General features: G+C 40.9%; 1 protein-coding gene across 1 annotated transcript in view; it reads left to right on the top strand.

Annotated features, from left to right (window-relative positions):
• The first annotated feature begins 7,789 nt into the window (after positions 1–7,789).
• PROSER1 (proline and serine rich 1) overlaps positions 7,790–24,288 on the top strand; it is a 149,428-nt gene continuing 132,929 nt past the window's right edge. The window contains exon 1 of the mRNA XM_060288054.1: positions 7,790–7,894. The gene's annotated coding sequence lies outside the window, so the exon portion shown is untranslated. The remainder of the gene's footprint in view (positions 7,895–24,288) is intronic.

The raw sequence follows: 24,288 nt of genomic DNA, 5'->3' as shown, positions 1-24,288 counted from the left end.
TTTTTCTGTTTCTATTTTTATAACTTTCACCAAGTTAAATGGTGTTCTGTTAGAGAGAGAATTCACCTGGATCCCCATCTAGATATTCACACCATTCCAAGAGTCCCGTTTCCTCTCAGGCCTATTTTAAAATTTTGAGGCTCAGTTAATAGGAATCCAGGAAAGTGACTGTCAGTTTTACATAAATGTAAAATAAATGTCATTGCTCTTGTTAATGAAAGTAATTTTTAAAATGATAAATCCATATTAGTTAAATGGATAATATTTCCCAAGTTACTGTATCCAGCTTGGTGGTAGATAACACTAGCCGGCAGTGAGGTTCAGCATTCTTTCCTTCTTTATTTTTTACTCAATTAGAACTGCTAAGTCAAAAAGAAAGCAAATGATCTGTGACTTTGTTAACTATTTTTCACGGCAAGGCAAGAATTCAGAATTCCAGGAGTGATCTCTCGCTGAAGATGACCTCTGGCACTCTGTCAGGTGTAAACGCGACAGATTTATGAGTGTTTCAGCCTGGGATAAAGCAGCTTATGGTTTCTTAATCTACGCCTTGGAAAGTAATTTTTTTCCTTTTCCATTGCATCATTTGAAGGTGGTTTTAAAATACCCACTAATATGAAGTTCACGAATTCCTCTGTTGAGTGAAGTAGGTCACATATTTTCTGGAAGGAACTAAACGCTCAGCAATCATTCTATCCTATCTTGACTTTCTTATAAATTTCTGATATCATATCTTTAGCAGTGACGTCTTGAAATGTCACCTCCGAAGTGAGAGGTTTAGGCTCTTCAGGATTCTTGATATATTGTTGAGCTATGACACTTGAATAAGCTTCATGGAATCATACAAATGGTTTTTAGTGGCCTTGTAAGTGTTGTGATGATCTGGCTTTATCATAACTTTAACTTCACAGGCTGACACGAGCATCTCCTCCTTTGAGAGTAGGGGGATTTCAGAGTGGAAAAAATAGGCTTACACTGCTAATTTATTCGCACAGTAGGCTGACGATACATTTATTCCCTAGGCTTAATTTGATTGATCACAATTGTCCTTCTCACCACAACCATGGAATTCAGAGGAGGAGTCATTTGTTGACTGACAGCTGCCGTCTCTATGTGAAGTGCTCAATGGATACTGGCAGAGACCTTTCCCTGCTGAGACTTTAGCTCGCGCTTTGTCGGTGTTCATGTCAACACGTTTTTTTCCAGTCTACACCGTGGCTCATAAAAGAATCCTTAACTGAAAACTATTTTTCCTTTTCCAAATCGTGGTTTCCACGTCGAATATGTCCAAGCGTCTGCATGCCCGTCTACTCCATACACATAGTGCCCATATGCTAAGGGCCAGTTCATGCAACACAATACTGCAATTCAATTCTGACATTAATGACCCAGAGTTCGTGCACACTGCATAGGTCAAGGGCAGAGTTCCCAACCAGACTGTCCACTTCAGATGCCAGCTGCAAGTTCAGGAGTCCCTAGGACATCTAGACTTCTGGCCAATTGGCTGTAAGTTCAGGAGTTCCCAAGACCCCCTCAGATTTCATAATTTGCTACAATGACTCACAGAACTCTGGAAAGCTCTGTACTTGTGATTACAGTTTTATTATAAAGGTTACAAATCAGGACCAGCCAAAGGAACAGCACATAGGGCAAGGACTGGGACAGTCCTGAATACAGAGTTCCCCTGCCCTCTCCCTGTGAAATCAGGATGCACCACCCTCTTGACATATAAATGTATTCATACCAGAAGTTCGGCCAAGCTTCGATGTTCAGAGTTCTTATCGCAATGTCACCACACAGGCATGATTGATTGAATCATTAGCCACGTGACTGAACTCAATCGTCAGCATCCCTCTCCTCCTAGGAGGGACATCTAATATCACGTGGCTCACACTACCAGCCCACTAGTTACACAGCAGGTCTTTCATGCGTGGCTGGCCCGCATCCTGAAACTATCTAGGGACCCATCATGGGACCCACCATGAAAAACAAAAACACTCTTAGCACTGAGGAAATTTCAAGGGTTCAGAAGCTCCATCCTAGGAACCTGGTACAAAGACCAGACAGACCTCATATTATTCAACTTACATCTTCAGCCAGTTGTGAAGTCTATGCCAGAAGCCCGTGAGTTAGTCATGGCCCTTCCTCCTGGTGTTGCTGTTTATAATATGCAGTATCCATGGCTCCATTTGATGAAAGCTCTGCCTGTCTCTTATCGAGCTGTCTCTCTGAGTTGGAGATTACTATCGTTTGTACCTGTGTCTGCATGAAGAGTGTGACGCCGAGATAGCCCGCTACAGTTTTAGACTTTCTTTGTCTTTAATCACTGCTAGTGCTTATTGAGTGCTTGCTATTTCTCAGGCACTGTGCTCAGCTATGTACATGCATTTCACCCTCACAACAAATATTTAAGAGTATCTGCTATTATTATCACCACTTTACACATGAAGAAGAGGGTGGCAAAGAGACATTTTGTCCAAAGTAATTTGCCCAAAGTTACAAAATGAGGAAGTGGCACAGCCAAGATTTATACCCAGGCCACCTCGTTTTCAAAGCCTGTGTCCTTACCCATTAGACTGCACCACTTGTAGCAGCAAGAACAACAGCTTTGCCCTGGAAAGTTCTGGAGAAACTCGGTTTATCATAAAAGCAATTTTTCTTTATTTGCAAAATGATGCAAAAGCATCTGTGGCTTATGTCATAGTACGACAAGGGTTCTCAAAAGAAAACATACTTAGGACTCAGGTTAAACAAAAAGACAATCCAAAAAAAATTCAGTTTTCGAATATTTGTCATTCCCTGGATGCTTGTGAAAAAATCTTTATAGATTCCCTATCCCAACACACGCAGAGTCAAATTCTATATTGACACTGGGGAACCTTTTCACTCTTCTTTATTATGAAGTTATTCGGAGTTGGAGTATTAATGTTTTTACTTTCATCCCTAGTTTTACACCTTGACTATCCACTTTTGACTCAATGCAAGTTTAAGAAAATGAAGGAAAAGTTTAAATGAGGTAAAAATTCATTAACCGATATATATTTCCTTCACTGTACAAGGGGGGTGGTAATCCAAGTGAAGTGCTGTGAAGTTGACAAAATACTAACATATATTAAGTGCCTCTAGTGAGCCTAACAGGGTTCCAAGAGACAGACCTAGAATTTTATCATCAGTGGGGCGGGTACCACCAGGCTCGCTGGAAGGCTCATTTAATGTTCCTTCATTCCTGCTGCATTCTTTTCTTATTCTGAAAAAAAAATACTTGTTTTCTCTTGCAGACATGGATTGTTACTTTCATTTTTGGCAACCAGAAGGAGGGGAAGCATCAGACTGTGTAGTCAGAGAGGGAAGAGTTTTTTGTTTTTTGTTTGTTTTTTGCGGTACGCGGGCCTCTCACTGTTGTGGCCTCTCCCGTTGCGGAGCACAGGCTCCGGACGCACAGGCTCAGTGGCCATGGCTCATGCGGCATGTGGGATCCTCCCGGACCGGGGCACGAACCCGGGTCCCCTGCATCGGCAGGCGGACTCTCAACCACTGCGCCACCAGGGAAGCCCTGGATGAGTTTTTGATAGACACCTTCATAGAGAGCTGGCAGGGACACAACATCAAGAACAAAACTGCAAAGTACTGAGAGACTGTGATGTACTTTGTGTTTTATTTTATTATCACAACCCTGATACTACCTATTTTTCTTCTGTTATTTCTTTGTCCTAAAATTTATGTTTTTGGGAAATGAGGAAGTGCTCTTTATTCACTTATATACAGATATTTCATAAACCTCTTCTGTAATTATGAAAGAAGAGGTAGCAGACATTTAAATTAATGGGGTCACTGTTCTTTATTACTTTTCATTTCTCCCCAAACTCAAGAAGCTGACTTTAAATGGCCCTTCACGATAAATTTTTTTTAATTGAATAATTCACAGCCAGGACTTGTAGGCCTAGTGGCCCTGATTCTAACTGACCTGGTTTCTGTAAGTTCTCTTTCAGAAATTCAGCCCTACAGATCCTCCCAGGTTTCTAGACAACAAGCAAAAACACTGTAGCTGTTGAAACTATGTGAAGGAGCCCACGACAAGGGCCTTTCATAGATTTTCCAGCTATGTTTCCGTTTAAAAAAAAAAAAAAAAAAAGGCAACTCCTCCTCTGAACTACAGACATCGAGAGCCAGCTATTCACTTTTGTCTAAAATGTAAATCTTCTCTCGAATTGAATTGGTTTGGGCGCCGCTGGTTGAGAGGTGTGTTGCATGATTACCTGAACGATTTGCTTTAAGACAACTCGCGATGGAGCTGAGCTCTCTTCAGAGGAGAAGCTGGAATTTTCCTCCAGCACCCACGAGGCCTCCAGCTCTTGGCAACACTTTGTCCTTGGCCTCTGACTCACTTCTCCTCTTTCTAAAGCCATTCCATTTTCTAGGAGTGTTTCTGCTTCTTTCCCGCCCCCTTCCTAGGTGTCCACGGCTCTCTCTCTCCACCTCAGGAGCCCAACTCCCACCTGCATGGCTTCAGCCTTCTCGGCCCCCGCCTCAGGTTGGAGATCTCATCTAGAGTTTGAGCCCCTGTCCATCACTTATGACCTGTTGTCAGCCTGAACAAGTTACTTAACCCCCTCAGCCTCGACTTCTTCATCTGTAAAATGGGAATGATATTATTCCTCATATAGCATGGTTAATGAAGTGAGAGAACGCGTGTAAACTTCTTAGCACAGAGTCCGGCACACATTAAGGGCTGGTAGCTTTTGTAATGAGGATCATTTACTGTACCCAGCAAAGCAAGAGGCCTTTTTTTAGTGTATGGTGATGTCTGCTGGCCAGTGTCACGTGATGCCTAAAAGGACGGATTCAGTGGGTTCAGCTCCATCATCTGCAGGGCTTGGGGGCAAGAATACAACTTATGCCCACTCCCACTTTGTTCCCACTCTCAGCTCTGTCCCTCACTTCGAGGTACCTCACACAGGCATGTGTGTGATACCCGAGCCTGCATGCCTAAGCTGTGTCCAAACCTACGTCCCTCCTGTCCTGCAAATAAGCACTCCTTGGCCACCTTGCAGGCCTTAGGATGGAGGAGGGATGCTCTCCCTGCAGGCTGGCAGTGGCTGGAGCCCTTGGGTGGGGGATTCATGATGCTGGGTACCTGGAGTGTGGTGGAGGAGAGGAGGGTGGCCTGGGCTTGGTGTCTCACATTGTCCCCCATAGAGAGATGTGGCTGCAGGTTGGCCGGAGAAGGGCACTCCAGCAGAGGGACTCAGGGCCGCGCCCCTGGCTGTCTGGAGGGAAGCACGTCGTGGTAGAGAACCACGCTTTAGAGAGGGCTGTTTCTCTGCCTTCCACCTCTCTAGCCAGCTGGGGGCCCTTGTGTCCCGTACAGTTACAGGGTGACATGCCAGCAGTGTGGGCGGGAGCCCGGGAGCCCGCCCTTCCCACTAAAGCCCTGACAACTCCCAAAGGACTCCCTTTTCATGAACACCAGATCCCCTTTGGACCAGCCCCAAGGAATGCGAGTTTCCTTCAATGCTCAGTTCTTGGGGGTTTTTTTGGCCGTGCTGCTTGGCAGGTAAGGATGTGGGATCTTAGTTCCCCTGGTCGAACCCGCGTCCCCTACAGTGGAAGCGTGGAGTGTTAACCACTGGACTGCCAGGGAAGTCCCAGTTCTTGCTATTGTGGCGTCTGTGCTCCCCTTCCCAGAGCTCCCTGCTGAGCTGCAACACAAAGTTTCTACCCCTCCCCTTTCCTAAGTTTCTTTTGCTTGGCATTTGCTGGGTAGACACAGAAGAGGCACTGGGAAAAGCTCATCTTAAATACCAGGGAACTTAGAATCAGAATCTCAGGATACAGAAGGAGTGAAAGAGATCTGCTTGCTGGCTGTAAGTAACATCTGACTCTAGAAACCCCGGTGAGTGAGCCATGGAGGTCAGCACACCCCACTGCCTGCAGAATCGAGGTTACGGTCCCTCTGCGCCTTTAGAATATATGGGTACGTCTACGTTAGCAGCTTTCCTTTTATTACTGAGCGTCTCGGCATCCACACGTTGTGCGTATGACTGCAAGGGATTTGAGGATTTATTTTTTAGAAATAATTTGGCCAGAAAAAGTTATAAATTATAATTCAATAACAAATGCACCCTAAAGATAGAGCACATGTGGTGGATAGTAAAACCTCCCCAGAAAAGGAAGTCGATGACTTTAATTATGAATTGTCAGAGTGACATTTGGGACCTAAGCAGAAGTACCATACCTGGAGTGCAAACCATTGAACTCTAGAAGTGGAGGCCTGGCTTCCTTCCCTTCTGAGCAGGAATGCTTTGCTCTGGTCACCTCAAGGGTCCACTTCTCTGCCTGGGGCCCAGCTCTCACTAAGCAGCTGATTAGTTCAGAAGTGGGTTGGTCTGGTGAAACACCCTTGTGTATGAAGCTCTATACAAGGGAAGGAGCTTCTTTAAGGTTGTTTTGTTTTGTTTTGTTTTGTTCTGAAGAAAGCACCATATCTGACTGATATTCCAACTAATGGGCTACAGAACATGGGTTAATAGGGGTTCCATCTAAACAGGGATCTATAATTGAAAAGCTTGGGAAATGTTGAATTAAAAACAAATCTATCTGCTTCTGGGCATATACCTAAAAGGACTGAAAGCAAAGTCTTAAAGAGATATTTGTGCACCCATGTTCATAGCAGCTTTTTTCGTAATAGCTAAAACATGGAAGCAACACATGTGTCCATTGACTGATGAATGGATAAAATAAAATGTGGGCTATATGTACAATGGAATATTATTCAGCCACGAAAAGGAAGTTCTTACACGTGTTCTATAGATGAACCTCAAGGACATTGTGCTAAGTGAAATAATCCAGTCCAGTTATATGAGGTACCTAGGGTGGTCAAAATCATAAAGACAAAGTAGAATGGTGGTTGCCAGGGGCTGATGGAGGGGGAAATGGGGAGTTATTGTTTAATAGGTATAGAGTTTCAGTTTTCCAAGATGAAAAGAGTTATGGGGATTGAGAGTGGTGAAGGCTGCACAGCAATGTGAATGTATTTAATACCATTGAACTGTACATGGTTAAAATGGTAAAGTTTATGCTGTGTGTATTTTAACACAATTTTACTTTAACATGAAAAAGAAAGAAAAACAAATCTAAGAATGTTTGTTTTAACTGCAGGATATCTCAGAACCTTTATTATGTCCAAGTGCAATATTATTTAAAATGAGAGGGTATAAAACACATTTTCCCAAAATAGATTATACTTTAGAAACTGTTAATACAGACCACTTTTTATTCCTTGATCTTTTCCTATCCCTTTTCCAGATACATCTTTTGAATGTCTAAGTTAGGAATGTTATTTCCTTTAAAACATGATAACTCAAAATGTTCCTTGGGGGTGGGCGAGATTGACTCATGACTATCGGGGCCTAATGTGACCCACTACTTGGCCGTCTCAGGAGGAAAACAGTGAAACATTGTGCAGTGTTTCTCAGGGAAAATCAGATGTAGGGGAGCAATTTCTGTGTGGGATATTCACTGGCACCTGTGAATTTAGGTACCACGTAGCTGCACCGTTCAGGCAGGCGCCACCCAGAGTTCAATCTCCAGTCCTCACAATAAGCTTGTTCCTAGCTATACGTCCTCAGGTCCCATATCCCCTCTCCTAAGAGACCCACCCCTACATGGAATGACTCTTATTAAGGAGGAACAAATTTGGGGAAAATGGCAGTAAGTTAAGCTTTAGGAAAACACTCATTCTCCCAGAATGATTTTATTATTTACCTCTGTCTTTTCCTTTTTTTATTTAGTTCCATAGATCCACCTATAGCCCAAGAAGCATCGATTACTCTCCTTGTGACACTTGAAGCTGCTGACCTTTGTCTAATTCAACAGACTTCCTGCCTTAAGAGAGGTAAGAGGGTCTGATTCAGGGGAGGGCAGGGGCCGAGAAATAAGCCTTCTACTTAAACTGAGATGCTGGGAGTGTCTGTGTGTGTGCTCTTAATTTCAAAACACAGAGTCTACTTCTGGACAAATATCTAGCTATAAGGAATCTATCTTATCATGAATTCTATAAACATGGTGATACTATTCTCCAAATCTCAAACTGGGACATATCATCTGGCTAAAGGATTTTTTCTTTTTTGATTTGTGGAGTCACTTAATCTTTATGAGCTATACATTAATCCCATTTAGTTAGTCAGTAATGGAAATGTTTTACTGGAGAAACTAGAATTTTACAAAAATCATAACTGTACCAGGAAAGCTGGTATATTTATTATTCTTAAACACCTGATCCTTTGTAATTCTCTTGTGAATCCAGACCTATTACACTCTGCCAGTTATTTTTTAAAAAGCTTTTATCACTCAATTTACATCAGTGAGTGAAGCTGCAAGATAGGTTTTTTTCTCCTTCAAAACTGTAGCTTTCCCCCTCTGAGACATTGCACACAACCCTCTACAGCATGAATATGTCTCAGAGTCATGGGACTCCTTGCTGACCCAAGCCTTCCAAAATTCATGTGTGATGCAGGAGTGGAGAAAGAATTCAAATCTGAAAGCCAAATCTCTGAGTTTCCTGTGTTATTTGATAAAATATTAAATTAGCATTGTCCCTGTCAAGTTCTGGTTTATTTTTAGGCAATCATGTGAGCATAAATGCCTACCACCTGTCCAGGAGAAGTGGGAGAGTGTACACTATGTAATCCTCCCAGTCAAGTCCCCATAGCTGAGTGTACACTATGTAATCCTCCCAGTCAAGTCCCCATATCTGAGTCAGAGTTGGCTTGCAGTGGGAAAACAACAGGGCAGTTGAACCTGGTTAAACATGAGAACATTGGCAATGCAGATTTGCAGGTCACCCCACTTTACACCTTCCCTGTCACCTTATGCAGGGTAAAACCTGGGCCATAAATCCTTAAAAAAATTCACCATCTCAAGAAATTTTCGTTTTTCCTTGCTTTTAAAATGACTGTTAACTCACTTCCTTGAGCCTTTTAATTTTCACTTCATTAAGGAAAAATACCTAATTTAACAACTTGGGAACTTTGAGTTTCTACTAAACCTCTTCCTCAATCCATAACAAAATTGTTTATCAGACAATTTCAACAGGACCAAAGTTTATCCAAAAAGTTCTCTTACAAAGAGAGAGCAAGGCTTTGATTTCTTATTGAGTAGAGTGCTGGTAAATGTTTAACAACATAGTAGTTGCCAATTTCCATGGTGTAAATACTGCCCCCATTGGCTGGCTTAGTTAGCAGTGTGTCACCAGGGAGTGCAGAGTTGGGTAGAGATGAGAAAGCCAGTAGGAGCTGATTTCAGCACATCCCTGAGTTTATCCCCCTAGTCTACTTGTTCCCAAATTTTGGGGTGAATCACTATCACTTTTATTAAAAGTACAGAGGTTGATGCAGATTTCTGGTGCCGAGGCCAGAGCATCTGTATATTTAACAAGTTTCCCAGGTGATCCTGATACTGCAGTCTGAGCTCTCGTTCTTATGTTCATTCCTATATAAGGCTAATCTTGTATATGTAGTATTGCCATTCCTGATCAAGAACTCTACATTTTCATAGCACACAATTCACTAAGATATTATTAAAAGAGACTAAATTCACTAAGCTGTAATGAAAATAGATTCTAATGTTCAGAATGAATAATGATCATCCTATTCACTTTGATATAATAGACTATATTCAGCTCATTACTTTTCATTATCTGGATTGTAAAATATGCTGTGGAAAGCCAAATTCCATATATTTTAGAAATTAGATGAAATCTTTATGGAGCACATAAATATGCTTATCCTCGAGTCGTGAGAAATATTTGCATCAGACATTTTCTTTGTAAAAGTGATTTACGTGACAGCTACCTTTGCTCGCCATCAGTTTTCTTCCAACAGGATTATGCCAAGTGCGTAGTGAATATAATGTTTTGTTTATGACAAAAAATTCAGATAAATATACCAACTTCCTCTGAAAATGTTTGCGTGATTTTCAAAAAGGCTTTGTGGGGTAATTTTATTCCTTTTCAGGAATGAATGAGTGCATTTCATTGGAGATGATTTCACTGCTTTAGAGCTAATGTTTTTCCAAAGACTGCATTCACTCCACAGATATCTACCAAGCCGTATTCTTTAAAGGAGTTTACAATCAAATTGGGGTTAAGAATTCCTTCTATTAACAATTACAGAAACATACAGGAGGTATTTGAAAACCGAGGCTGGTACCGATCGCTGCGTGTACGTTCCAGGTTGTTTGTTGGGAGAGACAGACATGCAAATAATCACCTTTGAGGGTGACAAATGCTGGGAGACAGTGACTAAGGTTTCCCTGATGAGTCAGGACAGCTTCACAAAGAGGGTGACATGTGATCTGCAGGATAATTCGGAGTAAGGAAAGTGGAAGCAGAGAGGGCGTTTCAGGCTTCGGAGGAATGAGACCCAGGCACCTGGCTCAAGAAAAGAGACTTTCAAATTGTTCATTTGAGTAATAAGTACTCTCCTACTCTGGACACAGAACTGTGCTTGACACTTGGGGGAAGGAGAGTAAAGAAGTGGTATGGCCCCTACCCTCAAGGTGTTCATGTGCCACTTGGATGCCTAAGACTTGAAAATATTAGAGAAGGAAGGGGAAACGACACAAGCAAATGCCATGGGGTGCATCACAGATATTAAGTGATGGGGGGTTACTGTAAAAGGGTAAGAGAGATGTGGGCTGACAGTGTTCAGGGCAGTCTTTCTGGGTTAAAGGTATTCGGACAAGAGAAGCAGCATTTAAACAAACAACACAAAGCAAACAAGCAAACTGGTGAGAGAACAGGTTGCATGGGTGACAGGAAGAAAATTAGTGTGACCAGAATAGGGAATCCTGGTGAGAAGGGTGGAGGGTAGGAGGAGGGTGTGGCGGAAAGCATGTAATTCAGAGTCCTGACTTAGCTTGAGACTGGTCAAGGATTTGGGGGAAAATGGAAAAAAAGAAAAAAAGGCTTTATTTTTCAGAATCTCAGCGTCTTTAACGATAGAATGGGTCTAGTAAAACCTACCTCACAGGCTTGGGAGGATCAAATGAGGCGATTTATGTGAAAACATTTTGTAAACCGCTATGTACTATAAATATGGGGGTGATTATCAATGGATGGGATTCTTGAACGCTGGTTCCTTTCTAAGAAGCCACAGCCCGTGCCTGGGTATTTCAGCTTTCACGAATGGCATTTTTCAGCGTGAAGGTACACATTGTGTGCCACATTTAGATCTTCCCTCCGGGAGCCAACCTCAGAACCAAAACATTTCTAGTTGAAGAGCCTATATATTTTTTTAAAAAAGCAAAAGGTGGTTTCCAGTTTATTTTATTATATCTTAAATGATAAACTCAACAATTTTTATGGTTTAAATGTTTAAATAATAATATTAAATTACTCATGGTTAACATTTTAGTGATTTTAGTGTGCATGAGTTTTCTTAATCTTTCTTTCTTAAGATTACTAAAGAAAAAAAAATGGAAGAACTTGTTTTATTTAAACTGAAAAGTGTTCATTGCTGATCTGATTAACGGATGTTCTCTTGGGAAGCATTCTTTGGAAATGAAAACAATGCTTCTGACCTTAAAATGTCCATGGATGACCTGAGATGGCCTGATTTTTCTCAAGTGAAACACTAGGGGTTAAAATAACTGAGCGTGATTCTAGGCCTAATGTACCCCAAGGATTTTACTGGCCATTCTCCCGTCCAGCTACTCAGCCATGCCCACTAAAGTGACATAAATACAATAAACGCTATTTGAAAAATTCATTCTTTTATGTATCAGAGAGTGATATTTTAAGAAGAAAAGTACATTTTACAAATACAGTTTCCTATAAATTTGCACAAAAGGAGAATTTCCAGAATAGGTTTCAGTTATTTTTCTCATTTGGAGAATGATACTCTTTTTCACATAAAACTTCAGATCGTCCCTCCCATCACCCTTCTTAAAGTTTTCACAGTTTGTGAGAAAACACCAAAAGTAAAACTGTTACCTGGTTCCACAGAGTTTCTGCCTCAGCTAAGCTCTGGGGCACGTGTGTCTATTGTGGGTCTAACATCTGTTCAGCCCATGGACTGATCTTCACTTTTCTGATTTAGTTTCACTGCATTTCTTGGAAGAACCACCCACTTGGATCTGCTCAATGATAGATTACTGAATTCCTCACCATCACGGGTTTTTTCCTCTCCCAATACATCTGGAATAAAAATGGATTTGAAAATTAAGTACAAATTACATTTCCACATTCAAGGAAGGAAAAAAGATAGTAGATGGCTACCACTTTTCATTTCAAATTGCTCAAAATACTTCTCAAATATGGCTAAAATCCTGCATATTTTCAGGTACACTGTACTTATTTCCTTGGGAAGAGGAAAACACCTTTCTTTTGCTCATTTTATAAGTGTAAAGAAAACACGGTAGCTCAGCTATCTGGTAAATTCTAGAAAATAAAAATAGGGGTATTAAGAATGCCAACCTCTTTGGTTGTTAGAACGGACAGGTTGTGTTTCAATGCTGCCAAAACATTTGTAGAAAATTGGCAAATTAATGTAAACCAGCGTCATGCAACCCTAAATCCCCCAGTTCTTTGGTTGAATCCGATTCTTGTTGCTTTGGTGGTAGATTTTAGTGAAATTATTTTATGTGTATAAAATAGGGCATGGTAGATTAATGATGGCCATAAATTCTCCATGAGTCCTCCCAGTAAAGTCTGGCCTTAGAGGAGTGACACTCTGTGACTCCCCAGGCTGGGTCATAAGAAGTCTTGCTGTTTCGGCTTTTGTCTCTGGAACATACTCTCTGTAGCCCTGAGCTGCCCTCTAAGAAGTCCACCCACACTGGGACTGCCAGGGTAGATAGGCCACATGTAAGTTTTCCAGTAGGCAGTCCGACCTGAGCCCAGCCTTTTTAGCTACCCTACCAAGTCACGGGGGAGTGAAGCTATCTGAAACCTCCAGACCAGCCCATCCAGTCAATCCCGTGTGGAACAATGGAATCACTCAGCTAAGCTCTGCCTGACTCTCTTAACCACAAAACTGTGACGTAATAAAATGCTTGTTGTCTTAAGCCCAATAGATTATTTTTTTAAATAAATTTATTTATTTATTCGCTACGTTGGGTCTTCATTGCTGCACACGGGCTTTCTCTAGTTGCGGTGAGCAGGGGCTACTCTTCGTTGCTGTGCATGGTCTTCTCATTGCAGTGGCTTCTCTTGTGGGACACTGGCTGTAGGTGCACCAGCTTCAGTAGTTGTGGCACACGGGCTCAGTAGTTGTGGCGCACGGGCTTAGTTGCTCCGCGGCATGTGGGATCTTCCTGGACCAGGGCTCGAACACGTGTCCACTGCATTGGCAGGAGGATTCTCAACCACTGCGCCACCAGGGAAGCCCCCAATAAATTCTTGAACACACAGAAAGGTGCATTCTTTGAGATAGTTGGATTCTTTTTTTAAAAAATTTATTTATTTTTAAAATTTTATATTTATTTATTGGCTGCGTTGGGTCTTCGTTGCTGCACACGGGCTTTCTCTAGTTGCGGTGAGCAGGGGCTACTCTTCATTGCTGTGGTTGGTCTTCTCATTGCGGTGGCTTCTCTTGTTGCAGAGCACGGGCTTTAGGCACACAGGCTTCAGTAGTTGTGGCTCTTGGGCTGTAGAGCGCAGGCTCAGTAGTTGTGGTGTATGGGCTTAGTGGCTCCGTGGCATGTGAGATCTTCCCGGACCCGGGATCGGACCCGTGTCTCCTGCATTGGCAGGTGGATTCTTAACCACTGCGCCACCAGGGAAGTCCGAGATAGTTGGATTCTTATCCATTGGCTTCTTTACCTTGCCCCATGGTTATTATAAATGGCATCTCTTTATAATTCTCACAATAAACTTGCACCATGTGTGTTATTACCCTTGTATTACAGATGAGAAAATATGAACCAAGCGAACAAGTAACTTGATTAATATGCAAAAGCATGATAGACCAAGGATTGAAACCCAAGCCTCTCTAGCTTCAGAGTCCTAGCTATTATCGGAGTGAGAATCTTAATTATCGCTGATGCAGTCCCATAGCCAATTTCTTCGGGCTATTTCAGGCTCTAACTCCATGAGTCTCAATCAGGGGTCAGCACACTTTTTCTGAAAAGGACCAGACAGTAAATATCTCAGGCTTTGGTCATATGGTCTCTAAAGCAACTACTCCACTTGGCTGTTACAGTGTGAAAGCCACCACGGGCAACATGTAAGCAACTGATGGTGGCTATGTTCCAGAAGAACTTTATTTACAAAGTCAGGCTGTGGGCTAGACATGGCTCCCAAGACACACATTGCCGATCCCTTATCTACACGTCTGAGATGATTGTGTTTGAATCTTCTTTGAGCTTTTGGAAAAGAACCTCAACTTTTAAATGAAGTGTTGACGGCACTTTCTTACTATCCAGTTTTAAACCAAAGTTGAAGTTTTTACTAAGTGTCAACTGTAAACAGAATATATGTAAGTCAGTGGAAAGTGTAAGTCAATGTAGAAGGTGCCCCCAAAAATGTACATTTGGAAGCATTGTTTTTAGAGCTTTTTTTTTTTCTCTACCAAATTAAAAATCCTGGAAAAGGGTGGATTATACATAAAGATAAACTAGAATGTGTGGAACGTTCTCCATATTTGCATTACATATCAGAATATCTTTAGTCAATTGTTGCTTTCTTTAATCCTTTGGAGCTACGGAGATGTTCCTGATAGTGATTACAAAGTATTTCCTGAAGCATTTTGCGCACTATTTATAGAATCCATTCCCCCATACTGCAGCCTGACAAGACCTCCTGGCCCCTGGGGCTGAGTTGCTGGCTGTTTGACAGCTGCACATCCATGTTATGTGCTAAGTCAGCACAGAATATTCCCAGCTAAGGGAAATGGAAACTACGTGGGTGATCATGGGTAGCGAGAGCCATTGGTCGTAGCTGGGAACTTCACTTGAAATTGGAAGAGTTGGTTCTTTACCAGTGAGTACTAAGGTCTTGAAAGTCAGAGAGGGTCAAGATTTTAATTTCTGAAAGACTTCTCTACAATAACCTTTTAGTGTTAGTTGAGCCACCTCAAGTTATTTTAAACCGTGCTTCTCATTAATTTTTTTGTCTTTCTTGTTATCTTGGACCCATTAGTCTATTAAGTTTTAAGTGGCTTGAGTGCAGGAAATAAGGATTTTTTTCTTCGTTATATTATCGTTCCTATTGCTTGACATATAATTGTGTTCAGTTCATTGTTGAAAAAATGAATCATAAATCATTCCCATACTTCTTGGTCCAGAAATTGCAATGTCTGGCTTGACCCTCTTTCTTCAAGTTTTTTATATCAAATATATATACACATATATGCATATGAAGACTTCTTATATGCAGTCTTTAGCTATCCAAGAATGCTATGAACGGAATAGACAATCTTATCATCAGTGGCTCCTGTTGCTATAATAACATTTCTTTTGTAAACAATTTGATTTTGTAAATTCTCTGCCCATAGAATTTCCAATCACCTTGAATTTATTTATTCATTTAGAAGAGGTGATGTATACACATGGTGCACAGTTTTAAAAGGTATGAAGTAATATGCAGTAGTGAGAAGCTGTTTTCCTCCCATTTTGTCCCACAGTCCTTGGTTTCTCATTGCTTTATCCAGAGTTTTGAGCGTCCTTCTACAGACCTATACCGTATATTTTATCCCCCCTTTAATTTACATACACAGAAGCATACTGTATGTACTTTTCTACATCTTGCTTTTTTCACTTGTTACTGTATTTTAGAAATGACCCCATTTTAGTCCATATAGAGATGGCTTTTAAAAACATCTGCTAGTATTTTATTGTGTGGGTGGACTGTAGTTGACTTAACAAATATTTATTAATGTACATTATGTTGTTTTTAAACATTTTGCTCTTGCGAGCAGTTGCTGTAATAAATACTCTTCTGCATATGTCTTTGTGAACATGTGAGACACTATATATAGGATAACTTCCAAGCAATAGAACTGCTGAGTCAAAGCAATATGCGTTTTGCACTTTATTGGATACTTTCAAGTTGACCTCCATAAAGCTGTAACAATATACACTCAGAGAGCAATGCATTCGTTCTGTTTCACATTTCCTCCACATGCAATGTCTCATCAAACTTTGATTTTGGTTACTTTGATATGCGAAAAATGTTCTCTTCTTAGAAGGATTTAAGTTGAAGCTTTCTTAGTTTGCTGAAGACTGGTCAAGATTTTTGCACAATTTTCTATGTAATTATTGACTTTTTCTTCCTGGTTTATAGTTCTGAGGACATTAAGGAAATTAGACTTTTGTTAGACATATGTATTGAAAGTTTTTTCTCAACTTTTGTCTTTTCTTTTTTAATATAGTCAGAGTTGTCAATCTTTGGGGACTTAGGAAGTATTATATAACATTGTTAATAATATATAAAAATTCACCCATGTTTTCTTATAGTACTTTTATAATTTTTCTTTTGCTTTTTAAATTTTAATGCTAGATTCACCTGGAAATTTTAGAGTAAAAAAATGGACTTCTTTTTTCCAGAATGCTATGAAGAAGTTTAATTGGATATTGTGAGCTCCCCCCTCTTCACCGAACACCCATCAAAAAACAATCACAAAACACAAGTATGAGGGGACCCTTGATATCGATGAAATACAAATAGTGGATAACTTGCCTGATACGGTTAAAATGTTATGTGTCCGCTTGGCTGGGCCACAGTCCCCAAATACTTGGCCAAAAGGAATTTTGCTAACTGATTTGCACATCTGAACTGCAATGTTGGTTCTTCCCTGGGTCTCAAGCCTGTTGGCACACCCTGCAGATTTGGGACTTGCTGGCTTCCATAATCATATGTGTGAATTCGAAAATTCGCATATAACTTATAGTCAGCCCTCTGTATACGGAGTTCCAGCATATCCACGGTACCCTCGGGTTCAACCAACCAATGATGGGGTAGTACTGTAGTATTTACTATTGAAAAAAATTCACACGTAGGTGGACCTGTGTAATTCAATCCGTGTTGTTCAAGGGATATATATATCATAGTTCTTAACGTATAAAGGGCCTCAATAATGTTATTCCACCCCCAAACTTCCTACTTTCTTTTTAAGACACAGCTCAAATGTGACCTTTTATATTGTATCAGTCTATCCATTGAGCCTGCTAGAAGTAGATATAAGCTTAGATTACAGATAGGCTCAGAATTACTGGAGAACTTTTGCAAAGGTATACAGGACTGTGAATAGAAGCCAACATCACCCAAGGTTTCATTTCTTCCCTAAATGGAATGTATATAGGAGCTTCACAGTAAACTGGAAAAACAGCTTTGCCTTTTTTAGATGACAACCAGAACTTTAAGAAAGTACTTTATCTTGGTTCATCTAAAAGAAAGGCTTTCATGTCATTGGCTTGCTGCCACTCTATACAGGTGTGGGACAACTATATTGTGGAGGTTTCAGGGGAGGGTGGTAGGCAGAATAATGGTCCCCCTAAGATGTCCATGCCCTAATCCCTGGAAATTTCATATACATTACCCCACAGGGCAAAAGGGACTTTGCAAATGAGATGAAGTTTACAGATCTTAAAATATATTATCCTAGATTATCAGGTGGGCCCAATGTAATCACGTGGGCTTTTAAAAGTGGAAGAGGGAGGCAGTAGTGGCAAAGATGCACCAGAGGAAGAGGAAGGAGAAAAGATGCGGAAGCAGGGGAAGGACTTGACCTGTGTTTGCTGGCGGCTTTGACCATGGAGGAAAGGGACCATGAAGTTGGGAAATTAGGCGGTCGTACTCGCCAGGGTTGCTCCAGCCCACAGCCAGTTAAGAAACAGGGACTTGGCATGCGGCCCTGCTGATATCTTAATTTCAGTGCAGTGAGATTCATGCAGGAAGCCCTCTGAGTCCCACTGCTCTGGGACTTCTGCCTACCGAAACTGTGAGATAATAAATGGCTGTTGTCTTAAGCTGTGGTAAGTTATTATGGCAGCAAGAGAAGATGAGTACAGAGTACAGGGGCTCAGAGGTGGTTCACCTGGTGCCCGACTGGCATACGGATGCTTCAGCTCGTGGCACAGGCACCTGGTACAATTAGCTGTTGATGGGCTATCAGGGTTTGTTTCAACTGCAAGGTAGGGATCAGAAATCAAAGCAGCATATGCCCGAACTCCCAAAAAAGGGTGGGTTGGGGCCACTTTCATGAAAAGGCAGCAGTACAAATGCAGCCTTACGGTACTTCACTAACAAAGACTCCTTGACCCGGTGCAGTTGGGAGGTCTCTCTCATCCTTTTACGCTCTGTTTTGCAGCCATTCAGTCATTGAGCAACCAAACCACATATTGAGAGCTGACAAGCGTTGTCACATGGACACTTGTACATATCGTGTTGTATATATAAGTATTTATTTTCACGCCCATTTCCAGTTCCAGCTCACACCACATTGCTGGCACAGAGTGGGCCTTTATAACTGGCAATAGACAAACGGATTTCAATAATTAATTCATCCTACTTAATAACTGGGAGTGAATGTAATTATTTCGATCCAAAGTAAAATAATCTCATGTCTTTCTTCCCTGAAGTATTGTACAGTGATAGACTTTTCACTGTGGCCTCTCATCCTAGAATACAACAGCTAATCACAGGCTTCTTGGTGAAAGAAATACATTCAGATTATTAGACTCATATAATCATTGTTTTGAACATCCTTTGATTTTCATTTGTCTTATCTTTTTATTATTATAACCTCAGTTCTTTAATCCTGTTTGGGCAGTTCAATATAAAATAGACAGAGAAGCCTGTCACTTTCCTGGTTTACTAATATCACAGGCCTAAGGATGAAATTTAAAACTCTTATGTTCATATTCCAGCTGTTCTGTTCTGGCAACAGATTTCTTTTTAATTGTACATTCCTGGAGGAAACTGTCAGCTACAGTTGCCTGTCTCGCATGGCGTACACGTGTTGCTGTTTTAAATCTAACAACTTCGTCTCTTCTAGACAATGCCCTGTTATCCTGACCTGGTTCAATCAGGCTTGTGAGTGAAAAGCAAATCATCGGAAAAGCAGTGCTAGTTCTTTAGTTCTTGCATTGTCAGCTCTAAATATTTGATAATTTCTGCAGTAAAACACTTCAATCTTCCTTTGACTTTCTCATTCTTACCACATTCAGTAGCCGCAGACATCTTGACCAAGTTGTCATACGCCTCTTTGAAGTTAGAAGTGTGGAAATAAAGACCAACCAAATGAGAAAAGCAAAGCTTATTTATTCAGAGCTTGCTACAAAGGAGTCAGCCGTCATTACTTGCATTTGGCAGGTACTCAAAAGCAGGCAGAGGAGTGGAAAAGCTTTACTGTGGACTGAAAGGAAGGTTCAGGTATGTCCTGAGTGGGCGCTGTTGTCATGGGGAAGCCGTAGGCGGGTTAACAGAAGCAGGACATTCTATGTGATTGCATATTGGCTTTCTCTAGTTGGTCTGAAGTTGGAAGTGGGAACAAAAGTTAGAAAAACTCAATTACTAATTAGGTCTTGGCCCTTTGGGGTTGAATGTTACAGAAGTTATTGTTCAGCTTCCTGGATTGTTACTGGTGATGGCAGTCGGGCCTCCTGTAAGTCTTACGCCTAGCAGGCTGGCTTCCTGGGCTGTTGATTGTAGATAAGGGGGCTGGTTTCTGGGGCAGGTTCTGGGTCAGAGTTCTTTTTTTACATATGACCCAGCCATAGTCCATTTGCATATTCGGTTTCTCAAATGTAACTCTGTGCTTTTGCGAATATGGTCCTGGTGCTACATTCTACACTAAGCGTAAGTCCAAAGCTTACCTCCAAAGAATATTCCTTTGTTAAAGTTTTGGACACATGGCTTAAGAAAAGATGTGACGCTTGAGATATATATTAAAACCAAATTGTACATAAGCCTAAATTTGGGTGGATAATCACCCCTGATCCAAAGAGTTCCTTTATTAGGGGAGAGATTTAAAGTTTATAATTTTTGGGTAATTTTCTCTCTGAGACATTTAGATGGGCATCTGAAGAAGCACAAGACAATCTCTCTTCAGGACTCTGAACATCAGTGGGCATTGAGGTCCTCTGAACATTTACACTTGCAATTTTTAGCCCTTATAAATCGTTTTCATGAATGTAGAGGGAGACGAAATACAGTAATGGAAACAGGTTTATCATAAAACAAAGGTTGTTTCTATTCTTACAAAAGGCATTGTAATTTGATCTTCATTCCACTGTGTGCTAACTGTTTCCTCCTCATCAGATACTAGGTCAAGCCTGGACCACTAGTTCCATAACTATGAAGTACCTATTATCTTAATCCAGGCAAGAACTCGGGGAAAGATGAAAAAAAAAAGATCATGTAGAAAAGCATTTGAGGTCCTCTGATGAAGGATAAGCTACAAACCATTATTTCCCACCTAAGTCTTTCCAGCCCCTTTGCTTCAATGTAAACTCAGATTATTTTTTCCATTTGACAAAACGGTGCAATGAAGGATTAGTCAGGCAATGACAGGAGGATGGAGTCTCCAAATGGACTTCAAGGAGTATTCTAATAGATTCAATTGACTGTACTCACAGAGCTTTGAAAACTGCCGCATCCCTGCGCAATTCACCAGTGGAACCTCTATTTTACAATATCACATAGCTTGCCCTGAAAAACACCTTCCTGTGTTCTCAAAGTCTGCAAAGTTTCCCTCACTTATTCTTTTTCAAAAAGCCAGTTCTTCTGCCTGTAAGTTTAGTGGATCACTCTGCATCGTTTTCATCCATTATAGAAGAGCTTTCAGAGGCAATTTGGGAGAACAAGATCGCTTTGGAATTGGATTTTCGGGGAATATTTTCATATCACGGCTACCAGTTTTCTCCCTATGGAGTGATACAGAGCACTTTGAAAATCTTTCATAAGTGCAAACCCCATTCAAAGTTTTTTTCTATTTCAAATCATTTAAGGTGGAAGGACCTATTATATACATGAACTAAGGAACATGTGATTAAACATCATCATTTCTCAATCCTTTTGAGTTTCTGGGCGGCATGCCTCCATGATTTGTGAAGTTAGGCCAGAACAATTCTGCCTCAATAAAGCAATACTTTTATCCAACACTTACTGTCTCTGTGACCACCCTTCTCTCCCCCCACGCAAGGAAATCTTAATCATAATAAGAATGAGTTTGGGAGGGGAACTACTCCTTAGCAAATGAATGTGATTTATTCCAGAGAGCCCTAGCACACCTTGTACTGTAAGTAACCACACAGGGCATCTGGATGAATGTGGAGTTAGTCATCTTTCTGCAAGCCATGCAGAGCAAAGGCTCTCGTTCTGTCTGGAAGAAAACAGAATAGAAAGTTCTCAACCAGATGCTGTGTTGGTGACAATTTGTGAAGTGCAAAGTTTTCCCACAACACAATTTCTCACCATTGGTTCACCATTTAAAACTGGGGCGTTTGGGACTAACCTGGTGGTGCAGTGGTTAAGAATCCGCCTGCCAATGCAGGGGACACGGGTTCGAGCCCTGGTCCGGGAAGATCCCACATGCCGCAGAGCAACTAGGCCCGTGCGCCACAACTACTGAAGCCCATGTGCCTGGAGCCCGTGCTCCACCACAAGAGAAGCCACGGCAATGAGAAGCACACACACCGCAGCAAAGAGTAACCTCCGCTCGTGGCAACTAGAGAAAGCCCATGTGCAGCAGTGAAGACCCAATGCAGCCAAAAATAATAATAATAATAAATTAATTAATTGAAAACAAAACAAAACCAAAAACTGGGGCATTTGAAAGACTTCTGGAGTAATTAAAGGTACGTTTCTCACCAACATGACTGGTAATTATTCAGAGTCAAACATCTGATAAAAAGAATCAGTGAGTTTGGAAAGGCAATTCTAATTATATTCTGCAGCCAAACTGTCAGTCTCTATACTGGTACTTAGTGATTTTTTGTTTGTTTTTTTGTTTTGTTTTAGTTCCTATTTCATCCTAGATTGTATTTCATTTAGTTACAGGATTGTCCTTCTCATTTGATATTTTTATTGAGGCAAAAGAACTTTTTAGGTGTTATATTATGGGATATATCTCTGTATCTGGACTTCATGCTGAACTTCTCCAAAGCTATCTCTCTCTTTTTTTTTTTGCGGTACACGGGCCTCTCACTGTTGTGGCCTCTCCCTTTGCGGAGCACAGGCTCCGGAGGCGCAGGCTCAGCGGCCATGGCTCACGGGGCCCAGCCGCTCCGTGGCATGTGGGATCTTCCCGGACCAGGGCACGAACCCGTGTCCCCTGCATCGGCAGGCAGACTCTCTACCACTGCGCCACCAGGGAAGCCCACCCAAGCTATCTCTTGATGGGGGAAATTTATTATTTACAACTGTCCCCAAAAATGAACCAAAACTTAGTAAACATGTTTCACAAATTGGCTCAGAATTGAAGAAAGACCATCTAAATGTCCACAGCATATAGCTGAGAACACTTGCCCATGGTGTGACACAGGAACACAGAAAATGCCTGCCCCCTGGTTATCTTTGGATCAGTTTAGACGTACTTCCTTCTGATTATGCAGGAAACTGTCTATACTTAAATTCTGCTTGCAGATTCAAGATAAGATATAAATTTTATAAGATATAAAATATAAATTTAAGATATAAATTTGGCAAGAAGAACAATGCAAAGTTTTCTTGGGAAAAGATTGTGTTAAAAGCATTCACACCACTGAAATAGTCTAATTACTATGATCCATCAACAGGTGACCCAAATAATGGCACTCCCATTTTAGGCTTCTGATACATTGAAGAGCCCAAAGTCAACTGAACTGAGCCATTACACCATTTTACTTAATATCTTTTATTGATTTATTAATTCATTCATCTATTCATTCATTCATTCAGTAAATATTTATTAATGGCAGAGTATGACATGCTAGACCCTTTACATACATTATATCTAATCCTGAAGAATGTGTGTTATTATGCCCATTTTACAAATAAGGAAAGACCCTCAGAGAGATTAACTTTCCCAAAGGCACATAATTAAGCAAGTGATAGACCCATTGTTTGGAATGAAGATTGGCTTTCAAACTCTGAGATTTTTCCCATGACATCACTCTACTTAGTTATCAATATACTTCGTGCTCATAGAAAACATTTTCCCAAATCATGTTCCCTGAAACATGAATGCTATGAAATGTTAGCAGCCATTATTTAAAAAAAAAGGGGTTCCATGGTCAAACACGTTTGTGATCATTGCTAGATACTCTTGTGCTCAGTTTTCTACTCTCCCCTTCCTTGTAAGAGAATCTTGCATCCCTGCCAATCACCGTGTGAGGCACAGTGCCTTCTGTCGGAGAGATAGATGTCCCTTGCCCTACAGCCTTTGGGCTCAGCGTGTGGCATGTTTTGGCCAATGGAATATGAACTTCCAAGCAGAAGTTCTAAGATGCCTTGGAAGTTTCCACCAGCCTTCTTGCTGTCATATCTCCTACAAGAATAGCATGTTCTAGGTCAGGGCTGTTCTTTCAGCCTGAGTCCTGGAATGAGTAGCCATGTGGATCAGAGCCATGATGACCTGCAAATAGTGACATGTATCATAAAAAATAGATCTTTGTTGTATGTAAACTGCTGAAATTCAAGGGTTGTTTGTTACCGCAGCAACATCGACTAATGTAAAAATACCGTACAGGATATCCCCTTCGCAGATATTTAAAAAGAATTTGAGTATATTTTAGGTTCTTAGAAGTCCTACAGTAAAGAAAACATTGAGAAAACCTAGTGGATTAAACACACATATACTTATATCTGCTCTGTCATTAACTGCTGATAAAATGTCAGTTAGAGGGATTTTTAAAAAAGAAGCCACAAGGACAAAGAAAACAGGAAATAGGAAAGAAGTAAAGAGCAAACAAGAGACGGCATCAAAATACTGGAAGCTGTAAAGTAGAATGTGTATTAGTTGGGAACACACACACAGTTTAGCACAACAACACGAAGTTTCGAAGTTCAGGGAACAAAAAGTTCCTAAAAGCTTCTAGAGATGTGAAAAATAATAAAAATCGGGTCTCATGTAAAGGGTATTGGGTATGAGGAAAAATAAGATGAGATATGCCTTTTTTTTTTTTTTTTTTTTTGCCTATTTTTGTTTAAGCCTGTAGAAGCACCTGATTTTTAAACATTGTGTTTTTGTTACTTGATAACAAGTGAAACTTCAATTTAAAAATAAAAAATTCCAACTAAGTGCGCTCACTTGTTTGACCACAGATCCAGTTTCATGTTCTTGAAGAACAAATGGTCTATGGATCTGG

Source organism: Globicephala melas, chromosome 18 (assembly GCF_963455315.2).
Source record: "Globicephala melas chromosome 18, mGloMel1.2, whole genome shotgun sequence".
Lineage (NCBI taxonomy): Eukaryota > Metazoa > Chordata > Mammalia > Artiodactyla > Delphinidae > Globicephala > Globicephala melas.
Note: the sequence above shows the minus strand (reverse complement) of the source record. Positions and strands in the feature narration are given on the sequence as shown.